Raw genomic sequence first — 20412 nt, forward strand, 5'->3', positions numbered from 1 at the left:
TCAGAAAATTAAAAACCGTACAATGCATAAAAAAATCCATTTCAAATGGATGCACATTTAATGTAAGTTTCAAGTTACAAATAAACTTTGAGGATTATGTGAATATAAAAGTACTTATCACATTTAAAAAAAAAATTGTTTGTGATTAACATACTTTTTGAATTATCGATTAACAACTTACATCAAAAAGTATTTTCGTATAAAAATGGGAGGAGGGGGAAGGGGGGGGGGGGGACGGCCAGGACTTCTTGTTTTAAACATGAAGCACATACTGAGAATAAATGACAAAATGATTTCTCTACATTTTTAAAATGAAAATCCTTTCTTTTTGTTCAGAATGTACATTTCACACAATCCATTCCCCGTAACACCCCTTTTTATTTTGGCTTAACAACATTTAGTTTTTTGTGCAAAATATTAAACTGCTGTTACAGCAAACCCAAGGTTCACAGTGAAATACAATTTCAACCATTATGAACGAAATTTCATTACTCTGTTGCACTGGAGTGGTGGTATTGCCACCAAGGAACATAACCTGGAGGAAACTTAGGCATAGCATTTATTGTAAACATTAATATAAAAAAAACATTTAACAGAGACTGAATAAATCTCAGTAGCAACATCAGTTTTAAAAGTAAAGGGGAGACAAATCAGATCTATGTTCAAGTTGCTCACATTCTGATAGTGGCACAGAAGACCTCTGTTAAAAATTACAACTGATATATGAAAGTAACTCCCACTACCTGATGACAATCATCACTTAATGTAATATCATGATAAAATACAAATAACAATTCTTCAGTGGACAAACTTTGGGTATGATACCATTTTAACACAATTTACCAAAAATGAACATGTTTGTTCTTAACAAACACAGACTTTCAGCATCACGTTAAAAAATGTGGGATTTTAAGAGCTGAATGGAACTAAAACATATACTGACTACATTTTACCACACAATAAACATATTATGCTTAATTTGACAGTAGAAATCCACTTTGTAATACTTTTTGGTATCAAGTATGTTGACAAAAGCCTTGAGTATTGGTTTATTTAGGACATTTTTGAAGTGCTCGACTCAAGCCAGCAGTAAGAGCACTGCGTAAAGCACGTAAGTGCACAGCTTGGAGAATCCTTTTTAAAGATCTTTTAATTCTGACACAAATTTCCCAATACATTTACTCCTTAATGGTTTTTGTTATTGGCAATAAGAATTTGTTTCAGCTGAATCACCATCAGCAGCAGCAGGAGCACAACAATTTACAACCGCTGGTTAGGTACAACGTCCACATAAGCTGCTTCATTTCCCCTATCTCCTACCACTGCTCAGCTACCACAGTGTTCCAGTACTCCAAATACTCTCCTCCACTCTTTTCAACCATTTGTCCCTCGGTCTTATGCCTTGGAGCAGCGAGTCATGCATCTTCCTTCATATTCATCACATGATTCTCTTCTGTCCTTCCCACACTAGCCTTGTTGATCCTACCCACTCTTTCAAGGTTACATCCCTTACTATCTCCTTGATTTCTTCATTTATTATTCTTTCAAATGTTGTTGAAGCTACTATGCTTGTATGAAATTTCATTTCACATTCTTGTTTCTTGCTTAAAGCCTTTTCTTAATTGTCCAGTTTCCAGCATCATAGGTCTGGACAAGCCCATAGTAGGACTTATATACTATTCACATGGTACTCTGTGGAACACCTTGGTTCTACAACAATCTCCTGACAACCCCCCTTCCTCTCCCCCCCCCCCCCCCCCCCCACTGTTACTACTGCTTGCTACTATTCTTCAATGACGTACTTATTATTTCTTCTTCCACTTTTTTCCAATACACATCCGAAATAACTGAAGTTACAGAGTTCGACCATTTTCTTTCTGCCACAAATACTGGGACAAGTCTTCATCATCTTACTGGTCACAAGCATGAGCTCATTTTTCCTCATACTAATTTCCACATCATATAGTCCTACCGTCTCTGCCCAAGCCTTTAATTACGGCTGAAATTAATCTTTCTATTCCCCCAGATTGGTTGGTTTGGGACATAAAGGAACCAAACAACAGGGCCGTCATTCCCTATTCCCCAGATCATCAGGTTGTCATCAAAGATCATTAACTTATTTTGATCTGCAACACTGTCAGCTTGTGGGTTATGTTATCCATGACAGCTGTGAAAACTAAGGGTTAAAATTCATTTTGTTTTATATTACTTCTACTACTGACATCTGATCTACACCCAGTACCTTTCTTTCTTTGATACTGCCCACTGCTGATTCCATGCAGCCCATGTCAGTTCCTTTTCAGCTTCTTTTCTTTGGTTGTTATGGATCTTTTCATTACACCTCTTTTCCTCAGCTATCAGCTATCCCATTTCGAGGTAAAAGGTCTTTACACATCACTTTCAATTTCTTATCATCATTTATCCTCTTCCACTGACATCCAGTACAGTAGGGTTTTCACTCACACCTTTCTTCTTTCCCTTCAACAAGCTATACAGTACTTTTTTTCATTCCTTTTTCTCTTTTCCTCCATAACTTCTTCCCTCCTTCCTCCCCCCGCCCATTTCCTTCACTCTTCTGCTCATCTCATCCTTTGCTGACTCACGGTATCTGCTTTCATATTTAAATGTCGCTGGTTCTTTAACCTCTGATACTGTAGCTTCAACAATAGTTGTCTTTAACTTCCATTCCTCTTATGGTTGCACCAATAGGTATCTCATTCCCTATAATTTTTGATACTTTTCTCAATTTTTTTTCCTCTTTCTGTTTCCAGTTGCTTTGTTTTTCTCTCCTCTCTTTGTGTGCTCCTTCGTTCTCCCCTGGCTCTAAGAATCATTACTAGCAGTGAGTGGTCACTTAAGATTCTGAGTTCTCATCTTTAAATCAGCGAGTCATTATTTGGTTCCCTGTTAAAGGCAGTAGAATGCACAACAGATTTCCTTTCCTAATTACAGTCATTACATGTTGCCTTACTTCCTTCTTCTTTGTTGTGCAAGAAATTTCCAGTCAATCCATTTCTCTCATTTCCACTACCCTAGCCTTTTCATAATCTCTTCATATCCACTTCTTGCTGTACCACTGTGGACCATACAGCTGTGACTGCAGTTACAATTCAAATTCCTCTTTTTTCTACAGTTGGCTGCAATCTACTTGCTGAGCTGCAGTATCTCAAAACTCCTTTCCACTGATACTTTAACGTTCATCCTCCTGTCATTTATTTCTTTCCTTATCTAGTACGTCCATTTCACAAGACTACCCTCACTTCTCTCGGAAAATCCATTATAATCAGAAGCCACTCATCAGCTCTTATTTTCTTTGTTGCCTCCATTTCATATCTCCCCATCCAACAAAGCAATAAATTGGGAATTCAAAAGAAAACTAGAAACCTACTTCACTACCCACTCTTCCTACAAATTATCTGAATATCTAGATTCAAAACTGAAAATTTCTATAACCTATGTGGAACTTAGGTGTACAGTTGCATGTTAAATAGGCAGCTACTGTAAAAAAGCCTCAATACTTACAAACGTTGGTAAATGCTGTATCTGAAAAATTGCCTTGTAACCAACACATCATCTGCCGTTAAAGATAACTGATGAGGCAGTAGGTTTTCTCAGTGTAGCAGCTTTCTTTAATTTACTTAGTGAACATTAAAGTGGCATAAGCATGGACAGCACCAAGCAGTTTAGAGATGGATTATATAAATAAAAATGCAATCCTTCACTTGCTCGAAATCTTAACTCACCTAAAGTTATTCAATGACTGCTCTGAACTTTTGTTAACATTGCATTCAAACATCTGCGTGTTTTTATACATGTACTGGAGTGTCATCTGTTGAATTTAACAGCAACCTAAGGAATACTAAACATTGCTTGCCCAACAGTGTGCTTCTTGACAGAGCCGCAGTTTCATTTTCTTTCCCACAGTCAATTTTAACTACAGCTGCTGGGAACTGGAAATAATAAGCCAAGTTGTTTCTCTGGTATACATTCTTTCTCGTTACAAATAGTTTTAAACAAATACTGTACACACAACTAAGTGGTGTTTCTTCCTCAGTCAGTTTTCATAGAAAACAGGGAAGTTATATTTATGGCTTATCAGATTACAATTACAACGCTACTACATCCTATACTTGGTAATCCTACCTGTTCACAGATTAAAACTACGTGATATACTGTAATTCAAGCTACCATCCTCAAAGATCCAGCTGCAGGAGATGTCTCTTATCCCAGCTGATTTACCCATTTACTTTAAGTGATTTCAATTCCCAATCAATATTTTTTACCAGTAACAATAAACAAGGCTCAAGGTCAGACACAGAGGGAGGAAGAGAAGATGGACAGAGAGGAGGAGGGAAGAGGAGGAGATGGACAGCAAGTGTGAGCAGCAGCAGCAGCAGCAGCAGCAGCAGGAGGAGGAGAAGGAGGAGGAGAAGATCACGACATGTACCCAATTACGATACACATTTAGCAATTGTGAAACACTGATAGGTTCATTAGTTGTAAACAAAAGTACAGATTAAGATTCTTTACTTTGTTTTCCTTTATTATGACATACTTCTACTCATTCCCCATCCCCAGAGGTTGCCTTTCTTGATGGGAATATGGAACACAATGAATGAATGAATGTTCACAACATGCACAGGGCACAATATGTAAAATACTAGACAGATTCAGACTCAACAGACAGTAGGTCAGAAACACATCTTATAAAAAATAGATAGGTATGCAGCAATACATTAAGCAACTATGTTAATCTCTTAGAAAATGAAGGTTATTCAAGTACAGAATGAAGAGGCATTTAGCTGACAAAAGTAAATTTGTCAACAGTTCTGCATGTGCAAAGAAAGCAAACCAAAAGTAAATATCAAATGGAAGACACCATTTATTAAAGGGAGGCTTAGTGTTCGGGGGAACCAAACTAGAAACACAAAAGAATATACCAAATCAAAACAAATTGTAAACCAAGACCATCTGCAAGGGAACAACAAGAATTTGTTGAGAGAAACAAAAAAGTTTCAGTATGGAGTGGAAAAAAGCTTGTTCAATAGATATTACATCATTCAAGATGGTGAGGCAATTAACAACATTTCTTTGAACCAGAAAAATTGGCAGCCAATTATGGAAATAACAACATTCCAGAGGTAACATCAGATGACCTGTATAAAGCTACTTGAGGAAAGAAAAATGACAATAAGCCTGAAGATGGAGATGTAACACAAATAGTTTAAGCTGGAGGAAAATAATAGAAAAACAACTTACACAACCCATCTAATTCTAACACGTGTAAAACATGCACTGTAACAAAAATTACAGCTACCCTCCTGACATATTCACTGGCGTGCTATTGACAACCTGCCACTTCCAAAACTAATCTAGACTTTGAAGCAATCTACGGGTCAGTCTGTCACACCATACCCTTCATTCTACAAATATAAATCCAAAATACTGTACGAGTTCTGTTCCCCCTATCTTATGAAAAGATATGGCTCATCATTATGTCATGGGTCAAAGCCAATGTCTGATATAGGTAAGTTAACTGACTCAAAAATTTTTACAGAAAGTCTGCCAAGAAAGACCGTCCCCAAAACTGGAAAAGTGCTGGAATTATTCTACTTCACAAGAATGGGGACAAGGGAGTAAAAAAAAAAAGTAGCCAAATCAGTGACCTTTCTGAAATTTACAAATAAAGAAACAAGTTACCATTATAAGCAAACAAAATTACAGAATAGAGCACTGTGTATGAGAAAATTTGTATGGGGCTCACTGATTTTGGAAACTTCTGACTCTTGTTTCATCGAGATCTACACAGCCTTGAAAACATCGCACTGATTTAATACATGTCAGTATACTGAAGGAGACATATAAATAAATGATACAGCTAACATTAGACTTGATCAGGATATTGGGAAATTCAAAAACTAAATAGTAGTAAGGCAAGGAATTATGGAACTTACACATCACAATTATTCTCAGAAAACTTGTAGAAAGTTTCCAGATTCATAAACTGGGGAAAAGACGAAGGCAATGTATTGGAACAACGTGTCTTAAACACACTCATTTTGCAGAATGAGGTTCTAATGCAAAAGGGAATAATCTGAGGGGGAGGGAGGGAGGGAGGGAGGGAGGGGGGGAGAGAGAGAGAGAGAGAGAGAGAGAGAGAGAGAGAGAGAGAGAGAGAGAGAGGGAGTGAGAGAGAGTTTGAAAACAGGAATGAAAATCGATTCCAAAAATGACAACAAATAGTCAAAACACTGAAAACAGTACAAATTAATTAAATCACAAAAACAGGTTCATTTATTTTTGTATTTCATACATTGAGCGCAACTGGATGTATAGAAAGATAAATAAACAGAAAGGTAAACACAAATGAGTGCCTTTAACAAATCAGATAGAGCTTTCAAAACTAAGCTTCTCGTGTTTCTAAAAAGGTCCAGAGATAGGGGTCTGATTCATAAAAGTGAGACATATATTTTTAATGTAAAAACCATTCAAAAACTAAGGGTAGTTTAGGACCAACAGTGATATCTAGAGTAGGAATTACGGAAATAAATGAACCAGGAAATAGAATGGAGGACGTAATAACGGCCACACTGAAATTGAAATTGAGATACGTGGGGCATGTAACCTGGGTTCAGAGAGTAGATACACAAAGACAATTCTTTGCCTGATTCTTTCATATGGGAAGACAACAATAAATGTGAAGATGACATTAGCAGACACGCAGGAAAAACATAGTTGAATATAGCTGTTGAACATAATGCCTCATGAAAGTTTTACAAGCTTTTTATCCTGCTACAGATGTCAGATGAATGAGAATGAAAACAAAGTGGTAGTGATTAACACAAAGGCCTACACTATTCATATAGTATGTATAATGGAAGGAGTTTTGAACAGAAGAAACATGGCAGGAAATACAACAACTAAGGCTAGTCATATCCATAATGAGCTGAAAGAGGTTGAGCATAAAGAGAATGGTTTCAGAGTGAGGATTTGGGTAAAGTCATGAAAGTTATGCACAATAGGGAAGATAATTGGTGCCTCTAGTATCCCACTGCATACTTCATAGGCTGCATGTGTAAGAAAAATATTCATACCATTTTGTCAAAAACTGATATATCAGAATTGTTGCTGTATGCAAAATACAGGTCAATTTCTCGCAAAGAAGAAAACAGCAAGAAGCCAGTATTTATAATGCTATTTATTTCCACAAATAGCAACATTGCAGGTCTGAGACCAAGAGGTTCATCTTCAGATGGTTGTTCACTTCTATACAAACATTTGTTGAAGTTTACACGTGTTTTTGGATCTCTACTACCGCTCACGTTGAAAAATTCTTAGGATAGGGGTGCACTATGGTGGCTGGGGGGGGGGACACCAACTATGTTAGAGACGGCCTATTTAAACGTAATCGAACATAATGTAAACAAATCTTTCATGTTGTTCTATTTGACTTACAATGAAAATTCATACAAAAACAGGGGGCCTGAATATTTTGCTACATTTCCTATATAAATTTCTCATAAAATCTGTGTACAATATTATTTGCATCTTATATAAATTATTTCTTGTTTCCCGCGTTTTCCGTTTAACCCTTTGTTGTATATAAGATGGAAATAATGTTCCAAAAGTAAGTGAAAAAACAACACTTTGACTGTGTCCCCAGAGACCTCTGAAAGTCTTAAAATGTGCAGACTACAGCTCAGCTGGTTTGTGATTACTGTATGTGCAGTTCTAAACCCCATTACTAATTGAACGGGTGATTTACTGTTTATTTTCGTAATTTTACTACATTTCAATGAAAATTATATTTCTTTCAAGAGTATTTTGACACTTCAGTCTGCACTGTTGCGACTGAAATGTCACTTTACGGTGTTTAACATGCAATCATGAGCTCAACGTGTCTCGTATGGGTCTTTCTAACCTCGTACATCTGGGGAGGGAAAAAACACTTACACGCAAAGCGCTTAGCTTGGAATATTAATCTTTTATCAATCCGCTCGAGTATAAGTCCAAGATTAAATTTATTTCCAGTATCAATAAAATCTGCAATTTCTTGTTTTGACAGAAGCAGAGATATGGGAAAACATTTACATTTTACTGAATTACTCTATATCAGCAATTTATTGAGATCGGAAAGGATTTTTTTGTTTTTCACTTTCACGGTATTCTATGCGCAATCGTCACTAAGAACAGTAGTTCTAGATATGATAGTTTATAAATTTAGTTTTTCCACAAAAAATATTTTCTCCCTCCAACATTACGCGAAAAAAATAGTCCCTCCCTGCACACATGACAAAATGCGGTTGAAGGCTTAAGTGCACAAAGCGTAACAGCTTCGGGTTTTTTTCCAAATTTTGTTGTTTTAGAGACACAAAGATGCCTGATACGTCATTTTCTCTTGTCTAACAATCACCGGCAATAAACCTATGTCGTTGGCCAGTAAACATGCATCATGGTGAACAGCAATTATTCGAACGGTGACGGGAATTGGGGCAGCGGTATTAAATTACGTCGTATCTTACTGGCTACACCAGGTTGGGTTTAGTTAAGCAGAGCGGTTATTGAACTTAATAGCAAATCACGGTGAACTGACGCTGGTAACCAGCTTTTTGGTAAACAGTACTAACGTTAGAGATACTAGTGCTACGTAATTTTTATCGGCGAAGGAACAACGTTCCAGGTCATGTTGCACCTTTAAGTCGACGAAACAGTGCGTAGCAAGTGATTCACAAGAACTTCTCATAGGTGTAATCAGTAACATTGTTGAATCATCATCAGTAGTGAATTCTACTTATTTGGCTTCTAGACGGAGCATTTTAACTATTTTCCCGCTTTTAGAGGATTTCTCCGAACATCTCAGTGAAGCAGAGGAGAACGGCAAGATGGCTGACAGTACGTAACCAACTGTGACCGCGAAAAAATTTTACATTTTAACGTTAACAATTAAACACCGAAATTAATTTAAATGCGATGTTTGGTTTTTTTAACTGCTGAACTCTTTAAGTGCATTAATAGCAACCTACGAGGACAGCATTTCAACTATAAAGTCGTCCTACATGCCACGTACGTATAGGTTAATGGCGGAGCCGTCGCAATTCTCTACAAATATCTGTTACAATTATTGCCCCAACAAATTAGGACTAGTGTCACGGCGAATGCTCTCATGTGGTGCTATTGCAATTCTTCTCTGCGCTCTCCATCTCTCCCTGCTTCATTGTGGGAAAAGCGTGTGCTAAATAGTCTAATCCGCCGCCCCCCCCCCCCCCCCCGCCCCCCACCACCAACACGGAAGAACTTAACACTTCGGTAGGTTAAATTAAGGCAGAAATCAATAAATGGTAATCTTTAAGTTGGCAGCGCAATTTCAATTATAATATTAAAGTTATCTCGGTAACTTATAATGACGATCCTTAAAGCGTTTAATGTACAATACGAAAATCAAATTTTAAGTATGTCACAGTCATTTTCCATTTCGAGTGCAGGGAGTGGTGGCCTCTTAGTGTTCCCTATGTAATACAGGATATCCAGAGTTCGTGATTTCAATAATGTCTAACATTAGAACTCAGGATGTATGGAGCAATTCTTAATGGCTTTTGCTCATGTACCAATATAGTTTACTTAAAAAAAGAAAAAACAGCCATAATTAATTCAATGTCAATACAATGTATGAATCATTTTAACAATCTTCATGCAGTTATGATCTTCGAAGCAGCTACTTTCGATAAATAAATTATTAACCTTTCTGTCCCAACCCCACCCCACTTTCACTCTTTATAAACTACAATCTGAGTTTAAATTTAAAGGTCCAATGACTAACAGTGATTTCTCTCTTATTCATAAATATTGCAGAACAACTTGCTCCATTATATAAACTAAAATAGGCCCTATCAACTGAGAATACAGAAAAAAATATTATAATAATTTTATACATTATAGTTTAGTTAAACTTTTAAATACTTCATTCACTTTCATCTTCCTTAATCCATGACTCTTACAAGTTACCTATCTCAGCATTGGATTGACCACATTAAGAACAATTCAAGTTAGGCTGTATGTTTTGTGCAGGGAAAAAAATTTACATAAGAAAATCGTTTGTTTCACTATGTGTACCGCTTGCAGAAATGTAGAACATAAATGCCCAATAATAAAGCATTGTTTTTGAATAGACAGTATTAGGATTAGCAGCAAGGTTCATAGAATGTCCAGAAAACCACAGTTTTCACAATGTAATTACAGTGTAATCTACGTCCATGACTAAAAGCATGTTTCCCATTGTTGTAATAATATGAAGTGTGATCCAAAAAAGATCTCACAGGGCAAACTGTATGAAAATGTAACTAAGGTATGAAGAATATCAGTTAAAATTCCTGTGATGATAGGCATTGTACACCAGATTTGAACAGAAGGTTGCACAGGTGTAATCAGGAACCAGGATTTTTCTCCCTATCCACAAAGTAATAAAACAAACATTCAACTTTTCTCGAACCTACTATGATAAATTTTACTGCCAGAAATCAGGATTTTCCTTTATCCTTGTCATAATAGCAAAACTATTCTGATGTACAATATTTTGCAAACTTGACATATCAAATCCGTTGAAAACAACTTAATTATTACCCCTCTTCCCCCATTTATGTAACTAAAACACTGACTGGAATTTATTTCCATGGTATCCCACTTCATAAGCATACAGCAGATAATGAAGTCACAATTTGGGATGTTAAAGACTTACTATTTTTGGACAATGTTTTCAACACTGGCATCAATAATTAACAAGCAACAGCTATTTATAACTCAACATCGGCAATCGGCCTGAATACTCTTCAAAACGGTTTAAATTTTATTGTGGTAAATTTCTGAGCAGTTTCTGATATTTATAGCCCCTCTATGGAACGTGTTCGCACTTTTCGTCACAGTAGCATAAATTCCCGCTAAATATTTCCAATAACATAGGTAGGCTATGCAAAATACTTTGCAAATGTGATACTGCTCGAAATGACTACTTACATTACTTTAATCTGTGCCTGGTTATTTTCTCTTGGCTGTCAAGATGATTGGCTGGATTGCAATTTGCTACTGCGCTCCCATCCATGCCGTGGCACAATGCTGTTGACAATGAATCACAATAACTTCTCGAATTACAAGCTTCATCTTAGGCACAAACTTATGAAGTGACCACTTTAGAGGCAAGCCACTTTGTTCCCTGCAGTAGGTATTAGAACATCTACAGTATTTTCTCAATCTCTAAGAGGCTGTAAGCTTAGAACAATCAGACAATTCATGTGCAACAAAAGCCAGATACGGAAATGTACTTTAAGTAAATTTTCTGTAACGAACGCTACCGGATATAGGGCGTAACTATTTTGTCGTTTTTACTTGTACCTCGTTTTACACACCTAAATATCTTATATCTAAATAAGACGCAGTCTAAACTATCAAGCAATCAAACATAATTGGTTTATTTGCCAATGGAAAATAGCTAAATCTGGCACGTCAGTTGCGGGACATATACGCGATACGTGGGAAAATTCTCGCAACTTAATTCCGTCTGTCGGACTTGCAGATTTAAAAATAAAAAACGTTTACTCATCGGAAAAAACATTATTTTCGCAAACAGATTTACTGTCTCTTTAAATGAGGCCATTTACAGAAACTTTCTTTACCATGACGGCGATAGCAAATGCTGTTGCATCTTGCAGTAATACGTATGATGACTTCAATAATACCGAGGAAACATATGTTTTGGCACGTAATGTTAACAGCTGAAGCTTCATCTGGCAGAATGTATACCCACAAATGATAGCGAGGCGTTACTTTATCGAAACGAGTGACAAAATCAGCTTACTTCTTGTAGAAACAACAATTTTAAGCTTGTAGCATAATACTTACGTTTCCCACTGAATAATTTCAAAACAGCACAAATTCACGATTAAAACAGCGGTACGATACACATTCAATAACCCACCATCAGCTCATACAAACATTTTAATCTACGCCAGAGTAAACATAACAAAAACACTCCACCACGAACACTTCTGCCCACTACGACGTTGATCTGCAGCGCTCGAACGGTGGATGCAGGAACTATGCGTGAAACTTTTAACCCTATATTTCACGTTTATATTCAGTTGTAATGTGGAAAGGGTGTGCCAGTTTTTTGTGATTTAAAACTATTGCTTATCTCAAACAATACAATGGACGACTTATAGTGAAAAATTGTATACAAATAGCCAAGTGTCGCAGAGCATCTCTGTTTTGCCATAGCAGAGACTTGGCAGCAACGTGAATCGGAATAATTTCCGTCGATAGGGGCAACAGCGCCAACATAACTATTTAAATCTAACCCGTGATTGGGCAAGTAGCGTAGCTATCCCTTCCATGATGGTACGGTGTATTTCTCAAAGACTTTTCGTTTCGATGTCAGTGGTTGTGTCACAAGCATTTAGAATGAATGGTTAGTTAATTGCTAGAAATATTGATATAGATACGAAGCTACACATTTCTCCACTAAGTCCTACATTAGTGTCGTAAAACATAACCTGTCAACAGGCGCATCCAAGGTTTTCATTTGTGTTTCTATTTTGTAAATGTGTGAGAACCCCTTGTCTGTAATGTGAGAATTAATAACAGTATATTGTTTAATGTGTGAAGATTGTAGTTAAAAGGTATGAATGAAGTAGATTTTTTTTTTTCCCTCGAGACTTGCCAACATATGTAACCAATCGTTGACAGCGTTCACATCACCCACGAAATTTTTTAACTGTATAAGAGATAAAAAAACAACAAGAAGTATTGTTATTCACTTTCAGAACCTGATCGTTTTGTTATTTTAAGCGCTGTTGCAGACAACGTAAGAGCCTATCTGCTAGCCCCATTGTCCTTACTATTGTATAGTGAAGACAAACGCGCAGAAGGAAACCTGAAACTGTAATATTTCGCGTCAGGTCTTTATAGTTTGTACACAATTCCTGCTCACAGTATTGCAGCATTTTAGTTTAATGAATATTTTCTGTCAAAATGAATTCTGATTTGCCCCTTTGAGATCTAGAGGAATTCCGGAATTCCGTGCATGTCTGGTTTCGCCTGAGAAACAACAATTATTCGTAAGGTTTATATATATATATATATATATATATACTGTCATACTTGTTTGCTGTAGATATGAGTTATATTTACGTGTTTAGTCTGCAACATCTTCAAAGTTTTATGAAGTACAGTTATGCGGAACAGGAAAATTAAATTAACACTAGAAAGAACTACGAATATTTGCTGTATTAAATCTGTAACATCAATTATTAAATTGCACCATCCCTTCAGACTCAACTGAAATTTGTGGAAAGTGTTACCATAAAGAATTCACCCTCATGTTTTTGTAAAGGTGTAATAGAAAGCTACATAAACGTTTGGGACACATACATTCAGTTGTTTGAAATATGCGAAGCGCATAACGGAAGGAAACACTACTCAGGCTTTTAGTGGAAGACGTTGAATTACGAACAACCAATCTACGCTTTTATTACTAAAGGCGGGACGGGGGAAGGAGACGCTGAGAACATTTTCTGTAACAATATCAGAAACAGAGCGAAGTAACGCAAATCTGCTAACGATTCTGAATACTTTGTTAGTTATATCAGAAACGGAATGAGGTTTTAGCGTCGTTCTATCCGCAGAGAACAAGAGGATGACATTAGTTACCCCAGAAATGTGACAACGTAGTGCTTTAACTTCATCACTCTGAACCCCATATGATAGAACTTAAAGAAGGATACAAAAACTGGTTCAAATAGTGAACCGTATGTGTATAGATGTTATTTCATATGTCGCTGACATGTTGATAGTCTCGCGCTCTACTCGACTCTTGCTCCTTTCTGTTCAGCACTCTTCCGAGAATCATTCATGGTAATTAATAAACTGCTCTTTCTGATTGCCAGATCATCATTGATAAAGTTGGCACATAAAGTGTAAGGGAAACGTCGCAAAACGTCAAATACTTTTTGGCTCTATGCAACAAAAAATAACATTGATTCAGTACTTTTGTTTAAACTTCATGCTCAGGAAATGAATAGTTAGTGCGTTATATTGCACATTGATTTATTGTAAAAAGGGGGAGCCAAAAGCTGTTCAGCGTACAAGTTGTGTGATACAGGCATGAAATAACACTTCCAGTTTCAGAAAGATACGATCCCGAAATCTCTTGCTATCCATTCTAGTTCCTTAAAATCGTTGATGTACTTGATTCACAAATAAGACACTATATCACTCCTTCCGCATGTTGTCATATTTGCTTATGCTCTTTTCAGAACAGGACAAATTATACACAAATATTTGTGTTGCTTTCGGGGAAGCGATGCGATTCATCCCCCCCCCCCCCCCCCCCCGAATACCTGTGAAAATGGCACAAGCCGATGGAATTCACGTTTTTGTATGATCGATGTTATAACTCAAAGTAGTCATCCGTATCCTTCGGGAGAACTGGCAGATATTCACATTTGATCAAGAAACGTGATAGTTTACTTAAGCCAGCCGGATGGCCGTGCGGTTCTAGGCGCTACAGTCTGGAACCGAGCGACCGCTACGGTCGCAGATTCGAATCCTGCCTCGGGCATGGATGTGTGTGATGTCCTTAGGTTAGTTAGGTTTAATTAGTTCTAAGTTCTAGGTGACTGATGACAGAAGTTAAGTCGCATAGTGCTCAGAGCCATTTGAACCAAGTTTACTTAGTTACTAGAAAACAGTAAATGTAGATTATCGAATAATATTGTGAATATAGCAATCATCGACGGAGGCGTTCCTATAACGACGGTACGAACGTAGTTTAAATGGCAGTATCTCACAACAACAGGCCTGCTACAAAGCGTTCAGAAGTTTAAAGTAGGTCGTTTATCTTGGGGAGGTGTTGTCAAAGACAGAGTAATAAAAATCAGGGCAGTCATGATATTGACTTTGAACAAAAACAACTTACATTTTCATTGAAAAGTTAACAGAAATCACGAGGTAGTTACATAAAGTTGGTAGCATGGAATTCTAAACACGGTCTCCCATTTGTGAATCCATTATGCTACTACTATACAGGCTCGTTTAAGAATACATTCTTCCTGATAAAGAATATACTCAATCTGTTTTATTTTTTCATGTATTCTAACTACTTGTTTGCATCAGAATCCAAATACGTTTCGCTAAGGCTTCATTAGGTACCTCCTGGTTAGTAAAGAGAACACTTTGACTGATAATAATTCGCTCCCCCACAAACGAAACATCATCATCATCATCAATTATTCGTGTCATTGTGACTCCAGTTCACATAATTTTTTCTGAGCATGGTACTGCGTCATGATATAAAAGTTATTCTGGAGAAACAAACGTTTTGACCACGGTTTCTCCAGTATAGTCTTTTTGCATTATAGTGTGGTACCATACTCCGAAAACTTTTATGTCAAATGACTTGCCGCAGAAGCCTACGAAGTTGTATGATACAGTTGTAGAGGCGCCCTGTTGTGTGAGTGAAGCTGTCTTCGCCCAGAAGATTAAGTTGAACACCGAAACGTTCTTTATGTCCAATAGGAGATTGTGTGTCCCCTGTTTTCGTACGATCTGTGTATCAGCTCATGTAGCCAGATAAGAAATGGCCCAGAAGTGTAATGTTGAATCCTACGTGTCCACGTTTTTCGAATACACAAAGCATTGCTTGAAGTACCAAGGAAGAAAGCTTATGAATAACTGGGAATCGAATCGCAAATCACTGGACTTCTAAAGCGACTGAATAACCACAAATAAGATTTCGTAAATCTATCATTCTGTGTACCCCATATTGGACACAAGTACTGTCCATCTATAAGCGATCATTCACTCTCAATAAAATCAAAGCACCATATATAGTAGTTCCATGGTGGTAGTTTAATGTAAGGTATCACAGTGACAACAATTCCTGCTCAGTCGCAGATGCCGCTTGCAACTCCTGATTCTATAACCAGTTTCAACTTCGTACGATATCTACACACTGCTCAGTTTTCTTTTGGTAGTAGACCGTAAGGAAAGGGCACATTTACGGATGTTACAGTCTTATGTTGCCTAGACGAATTATTTTCCTACGCTTTCTGCTATACCCTACAGGAAAGGAAAATTGCTTGAATACCGGAAAGGGAAACCTTAATTGCATAGACTTCCGCGGCCAGAGTCTGTTAACATGGAAATTATCAAACTACCTGGTAGATTAAAACTGTGTGCCGGACCGAGACTCGAACTCGGGACCTTTGCCTTTCGCGGGCAAATGCTCTACCAACTGAGCTACCCAAACACGACTGACGCCCCGTCCTCACAGCTCCACTTCTGCCAGTACCTCGTCTCCTACCTTCCAAACTTTACAGAAACTTTACAGAAACTTCACAGAAACATTACAGAAACTTCAGTGCAATATGCTTTTAATGCTTTCCACAACGAAATAACAGTTTCGAAATCTGGCAGAAAATCCAAAGAGATTCTGGTCGTATGTAAAGTACACTAGCGGAAAGACACAATTAGTACCTTCACAGTGCGATAAGAATGGTGATGTTACTGATGACAGTGCAACTAAAGCACAATTACTAAATGCGGTTTTCCGAAGTTCCTTTATCAAAGAAGACGAAGTAAATATTCCAGGATTCGAACCAAGAACAACTGCCAACATGAGTAACTTGGAAGTAGATATCAGCAGCGTAGCAAAAAGCTTAAATCATTTAATAAAGGCAAGGCCTCCGGTCCTGATTGTATACCAGTCAGGTTCGTCTCAGTGTACGCTGATACAATAGCTCCATATTTAGCAATCATATACAACCGACTGTCGTTGAAACTTTCGTATCTAAATACTGCAAAGTTGCACAAGTCACACCAACACTCGACAACTGAAACAGGAGTAATGCGCTGAATTACAGACCCATATCGCTAATATCGATTAGCAGTGGAATTTTGGAACGTATACTGTGTGCGAACATTAAAAGTTATCTCGAAGAAAACGATTTATTGACAAACATCCAACACGGATTCAGAAAACATCGTTCTTGTGAAACACAACTAGGTCTTTATTCTCACGAAGTAATAAGTGCTATTGACAGGGATGTAAAATTGATTCTATATTTTGAGATTTGTGGAAGGCTTTTGACACTGTATCCCACAAGCGACTTTTAATCAAATTGCGTGTCCATGGACTACCATCTCAGTTGTAAGACTGGATTCGTGATTGCTGTGAGGAAGGTCACAGTTCGTAGTAATTGACGGAAGGTCATCGAATAAAACAGAAGTAATATCTGGCGTTGTCCAAGGAAGTGTTATAGGCCTTCTGTTGTTTATGATCTACACAAACGATCTAGGAGTCAATCTGAGTAGCAATTTTAGATTGTTTGCAGATGATTCTGTCATTTAACGTCTGTTGAAGTCATCAGTTGATCAAAACAATCTGAAAAACGATTTAGTCAAGAGATCTGTATGGTGCGAAAAGTGGCAGTTGAATCTAAATAATGAAAAATGTGAATTTATCCTTGTGAGTACCAAAAGGAATACGCTAAATTTAGATTAACGATAAATCACACAAATATAAAGGCTGTAAATCCAACTAAATGCTTAGGGGTTACAATTATGAATAACGTAAGATGCAACGACCACATAGATAGTATTACGGGTGAAGCAAACCAAAGACTACGATTTATTGGCAGAACACTAAGGAAATGCAATAGGTCTACTAAAGTGACTGCCTACACTATGCTTGTGCGTGGAGTACTGCTGTGCGGTATGGGATCCACAGCAGATAGGATCGACGGAGGACATCGAAAAAGTTCAAAGAAAGGCAGCTCGTTTTGTATTATCGCGAAATAGAGGAGAGAGCGCCACGGGTATGATACGTGAACTGGGGTGGCTGTCATTAAAAGAAAAGCGTTTTTCGTTGCAGCAGGATCTTCACATGAAATCTCGGTCACCAAAGTTCTCCCCAGAGTGAAAAATATTTTGTTGGTTCCCACCTAAAGAGGGAGGAATGATTATCGTAATAAAATAACAGAAATTAGAGCTCGCACAGAAAAATTGAAGAGTTATTGTGTGTCCTCCTGAGGGATATCGTGATAAATTAGGTCTAACTGATGCATTAGATCGTCAAACCCCCGAGATGGTTGGAGGGCTCTGCCCATAATGCTCCAATATCCCTAACATCGGTTTGCTACAGAATCCTTGAACATATTCTCAGATCGAATGTAATTAATTTTATCGAGGCAGAGAAGCTTATGTCCACGAATCAGCACGGTTTTAGAAAGCATAGCTCGTGCTAAACTCAGCTTTCCGTTTTGTCACGTGATTAGCAGATTCCATATTTCTAGCCTTCCCGAAAGCATTTGACGCGGTTAGGTTGTTAAAGAAGGTATTAGCATATGCAATAGGTTCACAGATATGTGAGTGGTTCGAAGACTTCTTAATTTATACCCCGTATATTGTCCTCGATGGCTACTGTAAATCAGAGACCAGGGTATCATCAGGGGTGCCCCAGGGAAGTGTGATAGGACCGCCATTATTCTCTATATACATAAATGATTGACGTACAGGGTGGGCAGCAATCTGCGGTTGTTTGATGATGAGGCTGTGATATACGGTAAGGTGTCGAAGTAGAGTGACTGTAGGAGTATAGAAGATGACTTAGACAAAACTTCTAGTTGGCGTGATGGATGGGAGCTAGCTTTAAATGTAGAATAACATAAGTATATGCGTAGGAAAAACAAAGCAATAATATTCCGATGCAGCATTAGTAGTGTCCAGCTTGACACAGTCATGTTGTTTAAATATCTGTGCGTAACATCGCAAAGCGACATGAAATGGAAGGAGCATATGAGGGTTGTGTAGGAAAGGCAAATGGTCGCCTTCGATTTTCGGAAAGTGTGGTTCATCTGTGAATGAGACCGCATATAGGACGCTAGTGTGACCTGTTCTTGAGTACTGCTCGAGTGTTTGGGATCCGTTCCAGGTCAAATTAAAGGAACACACCGAAGCAATTCACAGGCGGGTTTCTAGATTTGTTACTGGTAGGTACGAACAACAAGCAAGTGTTACGGAGGTACTTTGGGAGCTCAGATAGAAATAACTGGAGGGAAGTCGATGGTCGTTTCGAGGAACACTGCTGGGGAAATTTAGAGAACCGGCATTTGAAACTGACTACATCTGTAGCGCGGGCGACATTTAGGTTGGTATCCCGTCTTGGTCTTTGCGCCTCCAGACGTACCTTCGACTTGGAATCTCATTGACTGGAATAGAATTGTCTTCAGTGATGAGTCTCGGCTCAGATTGAGTCCTGATTACCAGTGAAGTCGCGTCTGGAGACGCCCCAGACAGCGGTGGGATACCAAATTGACCGTCGCGCACCATACGGCCTGACAACCAGGAGTCAATCTGGGGTGCCATTTCCTTTCATACCAGGACCCCTTTCGTTGTCATTCGCGGGACCCTTACAGCGCAGCGATACGTCGACGATAATCTAGGCGCCGTTTTGATACTCTTCCTGGGCTAACATTTCAGCAAAGTAATAGCTGCCTGTACACGACGAGAGTTTCTACAGCTCGTGTTCGCGCTTGTCAAACCCCGTCTTGGCCAGTAGGGTCCCTGGATCTGTCACCAGTTGAGAGCGTTCGGAGCATTATGGATTGGGCCCTCCAATCAGCTCGGGATTTTGACGATCTGACAACTCTCAATCGGCGTCGAGTCGAATAACCGTTCAAACCGTCTGCATAAGGGCCAGGGACAACGTGTTTTTTACTTTCTCAGTATGTTAAGCTCTTTCTCTTGAATAAATAATCCCATCTTTCTGAAATTGTAATCATTTGCTTGCCTGTACATGTTCATCACGTCTACCGATTTCCGTCCTATTCGGATAACTTTTTTTCCCCTTAAAGTGTACATTTACATCTGCCGATGACTTACCATCTAAGATAACATGCTGTGTCGTCCCTACCAAGAAATTCCTCACCAAAAGTTGTTTGGTATCACATTTAATGAGCGTTGACGTGATACTGAGACAAATACTTTTCGGAAATCAAGAAATGGTGAAACTTTCTAAGTGATTAGGCGACTCTCTATCCAATCCAGATAACGATAGCTGTAAGAAAGTCAGAAGTATCAGTAAAACACCCAAAAAATGTGCGCCCCTCCCACAGTGAGAGCATTAAAATCCTAGTGATTAATTTGCGAACATTCGCAATAAAATTCCAGAGTTTGAAGCGGTCTCAAAAATCACTGACGCTCACATAATACGAGACACACAGAGCTGGTTAAAACTTGAAGTGGACTCTAGTGAGATCTTTGGGAAAAATTTAACTTTGCACCGAAAGGATAGGGAAACGAAGGTGGTGTATCTGTCAACGGGAAACTCATATCCACCGATACAGAAATTGAAACTGCATGTCTGGG

At 38.2% G+C, this 20412-nt stretch overlaps 1 protein-coding gene, 1 long non-coding RNA gene and 1 other non-coding gene across 5 annotated transcripts in view; 1 reads left to right on the top strand and 2 right to left on the bottom strand.

The window, feature by feature from the left end:
* Positions 1 to 12024, bottom strand: part of LOC124776354 (mucin-5AC) — a 98079-nt gene extending 86055 nt beyond the window's left edge. For 2 of the 3 annotated variants that reach the window (XM_047251305.1, XM_047251303.1), the window contains exons 1-2: positions 11890 to 12024; positions 11008 to 11106 (exon numbers count right to left, since the gene is read on the bottom strand). The gene's annotated coding sequence lies outside the window, so the exon portion shown is untranslated. The remainder of the gene's footprint in view (positions 1 to 11007; positions 11107 to 11889) is intronic. The other variant, XM_047251304.1, reaches the window with a different exon arrangement.
* LOC124776355 overlaps positions 8597 to 20412 on the top strand; it is a 95026-nt gene continuing 83210 nt past the window's right edge. Inside the window, exon 1 of the long non-coding RNA XR_007015610.1 lies at positions 8597 to 8892. This is a non-coding gene — a long non-coding RNA (uncharacterized LOC124776355). The remainder of the gene's footprint in view (positions 8893 to 20412) is intronic.
* Positions 16220 to 16294, bottom strand: Trnas-cga. The gene has a single exon. It is a non-coding gene; the product is annotated as a tRNA-Ser (tRNA).

Source organism: Schistocerca piceifrons, chromosome 2, assembly GCF_021461385.2.
Source record: "Schistocerca piceifrons isolate TAMUIC-IGC-003096 chromosome 2, iqSchPice1.1, whole genome shotgun sequence".
NCBI lineage: Eukaryota > Metazoa > Arthropoda > Insecta > Orthoptera > Acrididae > Schistocerca > Schistocerca piceifrons.